Raw genomic sequence first — 12320 nt, 5'->3', positions numbered from 1 at the left:
GTAACCAGGTTCAGAAAGGTCCATGCCCAACAAATAGCATAGGTTTAAAAGCCTCTGATAATCGGGGATAACCGGATAAGATTGATTCTCTCACCAAAAAATAATTGCGTTATTTCAATGATCTTATCATTCATATCGTGAAAAGTTAAAACAATGAAACATTATCTACACATTATGTACGACTTTTATCTCTAACCTAAACTAAATCGAGTATTATTGTAGTGCTCATTGTAGGCAATTTCCCTCCACTTGTCTGACTAAGAGCGAATTTAGTCAAAGTAGTATGAGTTCAGTTCAAAGACCTATGAAAGGCATGTGCTAATAGCCCAAATCGAACAAATCAGTTATGAATTAACATTTATATAGTAGCATCAATGCATCATAGTACTCCAATATATAAGTTAATATATAAATAATAAAGATTAAAAAAAGCTATACAATTATATATAAATAGTAAATATTTAAAATTATTTAGTATTTAGTAATTACAATATTACTTAAAAGAAGTCACGTAATTTTATCTTTAAATGATTTAATTTAATAATCATAATTCAATATTCACATTTCCCCACATAAAATTCCTCTAATTCAGAGACATCATTACACATTAGAGTATTAGATTCATTCTAGCTCATTGCTATTAAAGAAGCAAGGTGTCTTGATCCAAGTAATATTGAATTCAAAATCTCTTAAGAAAAAGTATTGTTTATAAATAAAAAAATATAATTAAAAAAAGACTTCGCTGAAAATAGTGAATATATGTTTAAAAACAATAACATGATAATGTGACATGACTGTACCGTAGCTGATCACATGGACATGTTAATTTATCAGTTTTTGGTTGCTATCAGCGGTTAAATGTTGGTGCCGATACAGAGATGATCGTAAGTTCGTAAAGCTATATATGAAGGTTATAGTTAATTACTTATTTTCAGTAGAGTGATACGTAAGCAATAATGTTCCAAAATTACAGATATTTTTAGTGCTAAGCATTTGAATTATTATTTGTTTGTTAGTAAACATGGGAGATTGGTATTAAACTGAATCAGCAGTGGTATTAATTAGTGGATGCACAATAGACAAGTGCGCCGCAGATTGAAAGACACATGAAACGCGAGGAGTGGACCGACCTTGATCGCCACAACGTTTAAGTGGACACGAACTCAAGCTTTGGTTTCATTTTGTTGTTGAACAAGTATCATGATGTCAAGGTTTATAGGTTTTCATCAAAATTGCGAAGTGGTAAAAATAGCAATGACCCAACTTTGTTGTTTCCAGGGATCGTCTATTCTTGGTGCTTTGACCACATAGAAAATGCTGGGATCGTGATCACTGATATACATTACACTTGGCAGAAAGTGACAGTAACATATCATTATTTTGAAGCATTGATATCACGGGCCCCATAAATTAGGCACCTGTAAGTTTTACTCTTTACCACTTACCTAATTGCATGTCTCTTAGTCAAGACGTAGTACTGATTTTGTCTGCATTAATTACCTCTACATTTCTAATATAATTTCCACTCAAATCTTAATCTACATTTCTGATTTAGTTGTCATTTGTCAATAGTGCTTCAAAGTCAACGCGGATTGAGTTTTATGAATAAATAAGAGAACAAACTTTTGGATTTACATCACTTAAAAATAAGGGATAAGTAAATTAATTTTTATTTTAACTATTGAATTCTTTCACATTTAAATTTAAGAGTGAATAAATATTTAACAATGAAAATAATAAATGTAAAATATATTATGGATAGACTAAATTTTTTTAATGCATTTCTAATATATTATATAGAATTATTTAATGAAATGTTTTATTTTAAGTAAAAGCAAGATATCTTTTAAACAAAAATTATAGACTAAATTTTTTAGACTAAAATTAATTTAAAGGCTTATCCCTCCTAACAAATATTTTAAGAGAAGTATTAACAGTTCATTATTTATTATGTATTTTTCTTGACTAAAATTTATTAAAAATTATAAAATTAAGAAAGAATTATTATATAAAATGTAAGACTCATCAAATTTTGTATTTTTTTAAATTTTTAATCAATTAAAAGAAATATATTTAAAAAAATGTATTAGAAAGTGTGTTACATAAGTCATATATTATCAGGGGTAGTGCTTACATATGTTTATCAATATTTTATGTCCCCTAATGATTTCGGAGTTCATAGTCTAACGGCAGACAAAGTGGACTGTGTAGTTAATTTGTTGGTATAATTGACTATATCAGTATATATAAAGATTTAGAACATTTCCTGTTGTTGGAATAAAAACGCATGATGATCAACATATGTAGTGCTCAATGAAACAAGCAATTTCGAATTTTCTTTTCAATGTTTTCCCAATAAGTGGCTACAGAATCTCATGATGCAAAGTCTAACTAATGCACGTTCCACTAGTAAAAAAAAAAAATGTGTATCATATTCAAAAGAATCAAAATAGAAGACAGTTGTGGAAGAAGGAATATTCCCACGATATTTTTAAGTTTCTGAAACGCAAGTTCTGTAAATTAATCATAAAAATGAGTCGTATATATATGGCTCGAGTTCATGAACTCAACTTCACTTTTTAAGCATTCTCATTTCCACTATTCGAAGAGAATGGTTATGCTGATGCCATGTGTCTATGGCACGTGAGATTTTTACCCATTAAACTAATAAAGCACCTTAGATGACAGGAAAATGAGGACATGCCCAACTCAACGGAGCCATGATTGCGAAGTGTTGTTTGTGACCAATTTCACATGTCCAACTCTAACTTTCTTATTTCTTCCTATTTCTCTTTGCATCTCCACATTCTTTACGGTTTTATATGTTTGTTGGCCATCATTAGTTTGCCTTATGTAGAAGATTTTTAGTAGACTTGTCAACTTATATAAAAACTTGAAGAATTAAATTGGAATGCCTTTTGAGGCCCATATAATAAATTGAGTTTGAGAGGCAGAGTGGAATATATAGTTAAGATTTAGCCATGTTGGATCTGAACGTGTGATTATGGGGTCTGAAACGTATACTCGTAATGAAGTTGAGAAGGACCATGATGATGAAGATTAAATTAAAAGAAAAGGGGTTGTATAAGTCTAATAAGATAGTGGACCACTGGATGGAGTTGAGAGGGGATAGTGACCCGTCTTGATTGCAGCAATGGTGAGGCTGAATCAAGCCAATTGAAATTCTCAGGCTCAGCAAGACTGAAATTGCGTTGCAGTAGTACTGATCCGTGGCCATAATAAAATTGGTCCCCGGTTCTGTGCGCCTCCATTCAGAGGGCTGATTTCGTGGACCCTAAATCTGCAAGAGGTCCAGGCCCTTTGTTCTCTAGGAATGCAGTTGTCTTATCTCTTTCACCATTATTCCTCATAGGAGTGGATTAAAGACACCTCTCATTTCATGCCTAAAGCTGGACCTCACTTCCCCAACTTCACTTATTTGAGGGGATATATTTATCCAAAGAATGATTATATCTTATTATTTTTATTGAAATATATATTTACACACACAATTTTACAATACTAAAATATAATTTAGTTTAAATACACTCTAATATTTTTTTTTTGTTAAATAATATAAGACTTTATTTATATTTTAACAAGATCAATTATTTGTTTTTTTTTTTAATAAAATTATGAATTTTTCTTATTGTGCATGTCTTGTTACAAAACAATTCACTTCTCCCATTCCACGTTTCTCTTTTCGTAATTAAATATATGTAGTGCTATTTCTCTCTATGTGACAACTTAGTTTTTCCAAACGTATATGAAGAATATGTTAACGAAAACGATACTACACAACTTCAAAAGTGTATTGTGACGAATATGGTACTTATTCCTTTTATCATTTTAACGTTGAACGTGTATAAACTTGAATAAGAGTTGATTCAGAAGCGGTAGGCTTTGATTCTCATATTGGTAAGTTAAATGTTTCATTGTCTTCAAAATTATTTATAGTATTTTTAGTTAGTCATCATTTTTTTTTTTCTAAAGTAAGAAATCTGGAATGCAACCCAAGATATCATTGAAGTGGCAGAACCCTCAAGTCAAGGAAAGAATACAAGAATGTCGAGTAATGAAGAGCACAACCATTTATCATGCTCTACTGCAAAGTGTTGATGAAAAATTAGCTAAAGGAGTGACAACTCAAATTTGTGAGATTCTATTAAGATTTCGACGACTAGTACTAGAAAAATATTATTTTCTTACGAATTTTTCTAAAAAAAAATATTTGCAGAAATTTTTTGCGAATTTTTTTACAATATTAATTTCAAAAAAAAAATTTACGAATTTATTTGCAAAAAATAATTTACAGATATTTCTTATAAATTTTTTTATGAAAAATAATTTACAATAAATTTTTACAAATTTTGCTACAATTTTAATTATTATAAAAAAATATTTCATGTTAAAAATTTGCAGAAAATTAAGAATTTTATTTTATTTCTTATAGATTTTCTTGTAAAAATAAATTCACAAGTAATGTTTACTAAATGGTAGAAAAATTTTGCAGGTAACTTTTCTTGTGCATTTTCCTGCCAATTTTAATCCGCAGAAAAGTAAAAAAAAAATTAAATTTATAAGTTTAATATTTTAAAAAAAATTCAAGTCCTACATCGATTGAAAATAAAATAATTAAAGAGTATATAAGTTGGGGTAACACTTACCTTACAAGTTGATTTGTATGGTTGAGTGTTAGAGTTTAAAAAATTATGTATCACATGTTGAAGGCATGAAAACAAATGTTTCGGATGATTCATTATGAACATTTGAAAGTTGAAGAATTTGTAGTAAATTCTTTAAATTTTTTCTCGTAAAAATGTTTCTGCAAAATTTCTTGTGAAAAAATTTGCAGGAAACTTTCCTGCGAATTTTTTTTATAGGAAACTTTCTTGCAAATTTTTTTCGCAAGAAATTTTCCTGCAAAATTTCTTGCGAATTTTAAAATTCGCAAAAATATATTATCCACAAAGGTATTGCCTGCAAATAAATTTTCACAGAAAAATTTGTAGGAACAACGTTTCTTGCAAATTTTTATGAAAAATTTGCAGGAAAAGTTGCATGTAATAAAGAGAAATTCTAGTAGTAAACCATACCAAATTATAATAGGATTAAGAAAATTTAAATTCATCATTTTGTTTGTGACTCAGCCATCATACATGGTTTGACCATGTAGGACGAGAGAGTCCCAAGGACTCTTTGTGGCTATGACATTAGAAATGGGAATGATCATGTTAGGTAAGAGACCTTCAGAGAGAAAAGATTGTTCTCTTTGAGAAGGGCACCGGGTGCGAGGTGAGCCGCACCAAGCTCAAGTACTTTGATTCATGAATGTTGTGTGTAAAGTGATGAGATGAATTAAGATTAGTGATTTGGAGGTTGTTTTGTGATATTTATGCTTAAAAAATTGATAATGGATTTTAATATCATTGAGATGATTATTATATAGTGAACCTTGTGAATCTTGTGATTTTATAGTGCTGTGAAGTCTAAGCCATCATGGCTTAGTCATTTTAGAAGTTTGAGTATGTGTACCTAGTAGTGATAAAATGATATTGTGAATATAGTGAAAGTGAACATGTAATATTGCATTCTTTGCACTTGACTTTACTATGTGACATGTATCATGTGTATAAAAATATTTTTGTGACAAATAATTGGTATGGAATACACTATCAAGGAAGCTAACTCTTGTGATCTTAGGAATTCATGACCTTAGGTACAATAAGGTTTGAGAATCCTAGTCTCATTTGTTGTGTGCAAGGGGTAAAACTTGTGCAACACCGTTGTCATAATTCGCCCCGGTATATCTTTCCCTTAGTGAGAGTTCTAGGTGATAGACATCTTTGGCCAAGTGTCTATCACTGACATGTGCTCTTAAGTTACTTTATGAACTTTCAAGTGACTTGTGTTTTCAAATAACACCACATGCATTTAGAATTTGGATGACTCAATGCATCCTTGATGAAAATCATTTGAGAGATGGTTGGTGAGTCCTTCCACTAGTCTTTCTGTTGTGCCCAATCTTCTTCCATGAATGAACAGGCTTTAGAACAAATAAATAATGGTGGGAAAGAAGAGAATATGGTGCACCTTTTTTTATGGAGAAAGATAAGCAGTAAGTGTTGATCTTGTTACAAGAAAGAATTCCTTGATAAAAGATCTTAAAGAAATTTTTTCAAAGAAAAGAACTAAGACTTTTGGAAGAGAAAAATCAAAGTTTCTTTCTCATATACTCTCAAATGTGATCAGTCATGTACAAAGAAAAGCTATATATAAAGTTTGGTTAGCTTATGGTGCAAGTTAGACTATCCATGGTTAAATATAACAAAGGTTAGGTATCTAGTACTTCAACTAATCTCTAGTTAAATGTCTAAAAGCTTATGAAGCAAATTAAACTAATTCTAGTTTAAGAATAACCTTAGCTTAAGTTAATTCCAACTACCTAACATAATGATTACTTAAGTAAGTTGTTGAAATGTCACTATCAAAAGTCATGTGACTTAATTTGCAACTTGGATGTCTAAGTAAGCTTGGTTGAGTGTCCAAACCACTTGCATTTGCTTTTTGTTGTTATGTTTTTTGTTTTTTGTTTGGCTAAACATCATTTGCAGAAGAAGATTATTATGGTTGGTGCTAATCATGAAGCTTGAGCCTTATATATATTCTTTGAGTTTGTTATGATAGGATGTGACATTAGAGCTAGTTGATTTGTTTTTATGATATCATGTTGGATTTATTTTCATTAAGGTTATTATTTAATTAGTTAAATATCTTTATGGAAATCTTGTTCTTAGTGGTGTAAAGTGAATGTGAGCCCTTTACCTTTGAGACATTTTATGAAGATATTTTGTTGTTTTATTCAAAGTATGTGTTTTAATTTGAAAAATATTTTAATGTTTACTACGTGTGTTAGCTAAAGAGATAAATGGTGTAACATATATCATATATTTTTAATTGTTTATCTTCTAATATACTTATAGCTAATATATTTTACAACATAAATACTTTGCACTTTTTTTCCTTTGCCATGTTTTGTCCCATTGACTTTTCCTGACAAGGTTTTTAATGAAGTATAGTATATGATAATGTATAAAGAATAATGTTTTTTTTTTCTTTCACTATAGGTTATTGTCTCGTGATTTTTCCTATTAAGGTTTTAATGATGGACATTTCTAAATAATGAACATCCAAAAGAGAGTATTATGAATTGTTAATGGTGTTTGCTTATTATCCATTATTGTGCAATAACTTTTTATAATAGTTAAAATAGATTTTTTATATCAGTCTTAAACTCATTATAGATACAAATGACATAGAAAGTATAACTTTTTATGTTGATCAGCAAATCGACATAGACAGTTCTTTTTTCATATTGGTTATAAAAATAACTTACATAAAAGTAATCAACATAGACAATTCTTTTTTCATATTGGTTATAAAAATAACTTACATAAAAGTTTTCTATTAATAAAGATCATTCTCTCATTGTCGCATGTTTTTACAATCCGCTACTGTACCCTTTCTCTTTTGTTGTTACATCTCTTTCTATCTCACAACCACCACTTTAGTTTTCACAACATTATCTTCAAATTGTCTTCCATCATCATGTTTGCCACTACCACATTTGTCATTTTTACCACCATTTTTTCTTAAACACTATCAACATTCGATCAATAGCAATAACAAATGAAAAAAAAAATCTAAATAGGAGAATAATTTACCTAGATATATGAGGAGAAGAACTAAAAAAAAGAAGGAAATAAGATGATCGAAGTGAATAATAAAAGTGTAGCGTTGAAAAACACAATTACTTTTTTAACTATCATAAAATTATTTTCTATTCTGGTTGCTTATCCAACTTATATATAAAATCTTGTATTATTTACAAAAGAATCACCATTTTTTTAAAAAAAAAAATCACCATTGTATTATTTGCAAAAGAATCACCATTTTTCTTTCTATTTTTTTTTAATCTCATTTGATTGAAATTATACTTTATAGCTTTTTGTTAATTTTTATAACACTTATGTTATATTTTTTTTATCATTTATATTTTTCATTCTTCAATAATTAAGATATGTATTTTTATTATTTGTATTTTTTCAATTAATTAATAAATATATGCATACACCAATTTAGTTATCTTTCTATATAAATCATTTTTAAAATTATAGCTTTCATTCTAACTAAATGAAATGTTTTAATAACTAAAATCCAAACAAATTTTTATAAAATTAAAATTGAGATGATTGAAGCTTATTGTCATGTGTGATTAGTAACAAATTATAATATTATTACAATTGATATTTTAAAATTATATTAATTTGTTTGATTAAAAAGTCAGTGATATAAAATAATAAATGATAAGTAATTAGTCATTAGAAACTATTGCTAAAAATTAATTAATTAATGATTATATTATTTTGAAATTAGGAGTACGAATTTAATTAAAATGTAAAAATAATATATAATTATTATTTCTATACAACATAAAAACAAATTTAACTATCTATTTATTATAATATAAAAATTCTAAAATGTGAAATAATATATTATTGTGTCATCATAACATTTGTTGTTAAGTCGTATGATTTGCTTATTTGTCAATACCTCATTAATTCTACTACACAATTATTATCCCCCCCTCCCCCCAATTCTTTGTATTAATTAAAAAATTATTCTATGACCAATTATAAAATAATTTTTTATTATACAATTAATTATGACTAAAAGGTATTATTACATTAGTTCAAAATAGTAATTCTACAATAACATTTTATATTAGTTGTAACCTATCTGTCATAATAAATGATATGATAACATTTTTTGTAAATAATATAAAAGTTTCTATGACAATTTCTATTTTAATCGAATAGAAAGTATTTTAGTTACACAAGCAAGCAACATAGAAAAAATGGCGGTGTTTTATTTATTTTTAAAATAATGCAAGACTTCCTATGTATGTTGTTTGGATAAACAAAAAATATAAAAAGTATTTTTATGACGATTAAAAAAGCAAACACCTTAAAAAGTGTTTTAAAAAATTGCAATGACTTAAAAAAAAAAACGTGTTTCATGATTTTGAACTCTACAATTTTATTTTTTTGTATAACTTATTTCTTCTTTTTTTTCGCCTCCTTCTCGTTCATTTAGGTAAATTATCTCCTTCTTTAGTATATATATATATATATATATATATATATATATATATATATATATATATATATATATATATTTTGCATTTTTGTATCCATTGATTGAATGTTGATAATATGACGGTGAGGAAGTAAATATAGTGGTGGAAATGACAGTTGATCAACATCAAGATAAAACTCTTAATTATGTTTTGATGACTACAATTGTATTTGTATAAACCTTTTGATGATTAAGAATGTAACTTGTAAACTTGTCTTTTGTGTTTTACTTTGTGTATAGTTTAGTTTTGTACTTAATTAGGTGCTAAATCATTACTTAGTCTATTATTCTTCATATAAGTTGATGATTGATGATTTAGATTAATAATGGTGAAGTTTAGAATTGATTTGGTAAAGATTTGGAATAAAAATTGAAGTATTGAGTTTTTACTTAAAATAGACAATTATTTTTAGTAATAATTGATTATTTGCTCTATATTTTTGTAACTTGAGAAACAATTATTCGTAATAATCGATTATTTCATAAGTAATTTATAGAATAATCAATTATTCTCATAAATAATCGATTAAATTGTTCTTGGTAAGTTTTTTTATTTATTTATGAAGAATAAAATAATCAATTATGCATCAAAATAATAATTGATTATTTTATAAAGGAAATTTTGTATAACACTTTTCATTTTTAGAACTTAGATAAAATTGAATTTTTATGAATTCTAAATAATTGAGTGAGCTTTTAAATAAGTTTTCTTGATAAGAGAGGTGTTTTATCCTTTATGGGAACTTTTAGCATGAATGAATAGAGTTAAATCATCATTGTCAATCTACATGAATTGAGGCCGAATGATTTAGTCTTTTTTACTTGTTCATATCGTTATGTACATTAGGTGATATATTTCCTCCTCCTCCTTCTTCTTCTTCTTCTTCTTCTTTTTGTGTTTCTTGAGTTGGTTTCTCAAGGTAGAAGTGTTCTTGAATAGGTTTCTCAAGAATGAAAGGTTTCTTATTGTGGGATTCTACAAAAGTTACTTTTTGGGGTTCAAGAAGTGGTTTCTTTAATTTTGGTTCAAGTGTATTGCATGTTATTTGTGATTGTAAAGTTTCTAGATATAGGTCATAATAGAGGTAGCTGAACCAATATAAATTTTTGTGCAAGTTTATCTTACTCTTACTTAAATTTTTACTTGTTTAATTAATTTGAATGCATGTTGGTTAATCTATATATTGTATTAAAAGCATAACATGTAAGGCATTTTAATTCAGACTTGCATTGACTAATTTTCTAAACATTCATTCCACTGTAATTCAGACCAATTGGTTAAGTTTAAAATACTTAGAAAAGTTTTTATCCAAGAAAAGTCAAAAATAATTTTTGTAAATTCAATTCATCCCTCTCTTGAAATAATCATATTTTCTAATAATGGTGAATGTGGTGGTGGAAGTGACAATATGGTAATGGCAAACATGGTAGTGGAAGACGATGTGAAAATGATGTGAAAACCAAAGTGGTGGTGGCAAAACAAGAGAATATGTGATAATAAGATAGAAAAAAAGTGTGACAAAGAAGTAATAATTAATATAAAAAAGTTTTTTATGTCAGTTATTTTTATAATCGATATAGAAAGTTAAAACTTTCTATATCACCAAAAATTATGATGGGTCTAGAACCAACATAGAAAATCTATTTTAACTATCATAAAAAATGTTCTACACACTAGTGTTAACCTTCCATTTATAATTTTGTTTAAAAAATCTAAAAATATTCCATTACCACAAGATAATTTATTAGATAATTACTTATAATTAAAGAGTATTAACTAGTGTCACTCCTTTCCATTTAAAACATTTAAAAATAAAGTCACCTTCAATCTCTTAACCAACATGGCCATCAAGTTATAATACATGACACTTCTATTCTTATACATCCTTATCTACTAAATCATCGATTGTGTTTACATAAGTATCTAACAAATGCATTTATTTCATTCATTGTGAACATAAAGGACTTCATCATCATAGGAGTGTTTGTGGAATGGTTGGGATGAATTTATGTATATTCTTATCCAATAAAATTTTGTTAGGGTCCATTTTGTGAATTTGAACCCAATAGATCAAGACTTATTAGTATTTAGGACAGTTTTAGTTAACCCAACTTATTGAGATAACATATTAATTATAACACATATATATAGTTAAATCATAGAATTTAAAAAAATAACATATACCTACAATTAAAATCTACCATTAAGATACATTTTATTATATATATATATATATATGTGTTTTTAAGATAAATAATATCAATATTAATACTATAACATCTTAGTCAAAACATAATTTATTAACTCTAGAAGATATATTATTAATACATACCTTTTTTGAAAATCATACTTGATTTTTTTTTTTAAGAATATACAACTTTAATTAGATTTAGTTGAAATAACCTAAAGTACAATCCAAACTCATCCTTAAAATATCTATGGTCTAATTTATTAAACTCAAATCCGTAATAACTCCTTCAAGTACTAAGGCTAGGTTGGTGGGACAAGATAAGTCATGATCACCTCTAATTCATGGACCTTGCTCCATTTCCACTTCCTTTAACTTTTTTTTCCCCTTAGTTTTGCATATTTGACCTTTTTCCATACTTTAGATATTCAATACAATATAATTATCAAAAATGTTATTTGACATTTGGTCTCTTTAATCAAGAACCTAGGGTTCGATCATACTTAGGTACAAAGTCTTAATCAAATATATCACTTTATTTTTATAGAGACCGACTTAATAAAAAAGAGTTATACTTCTTGCTTAAACCAAAACAATCATATTTAAGACAATATATAAGAGATGTGCAAATAAGAAATATACCAAATCCTTTAAAATGAAAACTATGTACTCTTAAGAAATATTTTTTTTGTGACAAATATATATATATATATATATATATATATATATATATATAATTCCTACACATTTATTAGAAATAATAATTCAACATAATATATATTTTTTAAACATAATTCTAATTTCTTCAAATTCTGTTCAGCCCTGCAAAACACGAGTTAATACCCAATTATTTTAAATATTTTTCCTACTTAAAAGTCACGTATCAAAACTTCAAATTTTATAAAATTTCTAAATTTCTAAACTTTCACGCGT

The sequence above is a fragment of the Cajanus cajan genome, chromosome 5 (assembly GCF_000230855.2).
Source record: "Cajanus cajan strain Asha chromosome 5, NIPB_CcT2T_4, whole genome shotgun sequence".
Taxonomy (NCBI): domain Eukaryota; kingdom Viridiplantae; phylum Streptophyta; class Magnoliopsida; order Fabales; family Fabaceae; genus Cajanus; species Cajanus cajan.
Note: the sequence above shows the minus strand (reverse complement) of the source record.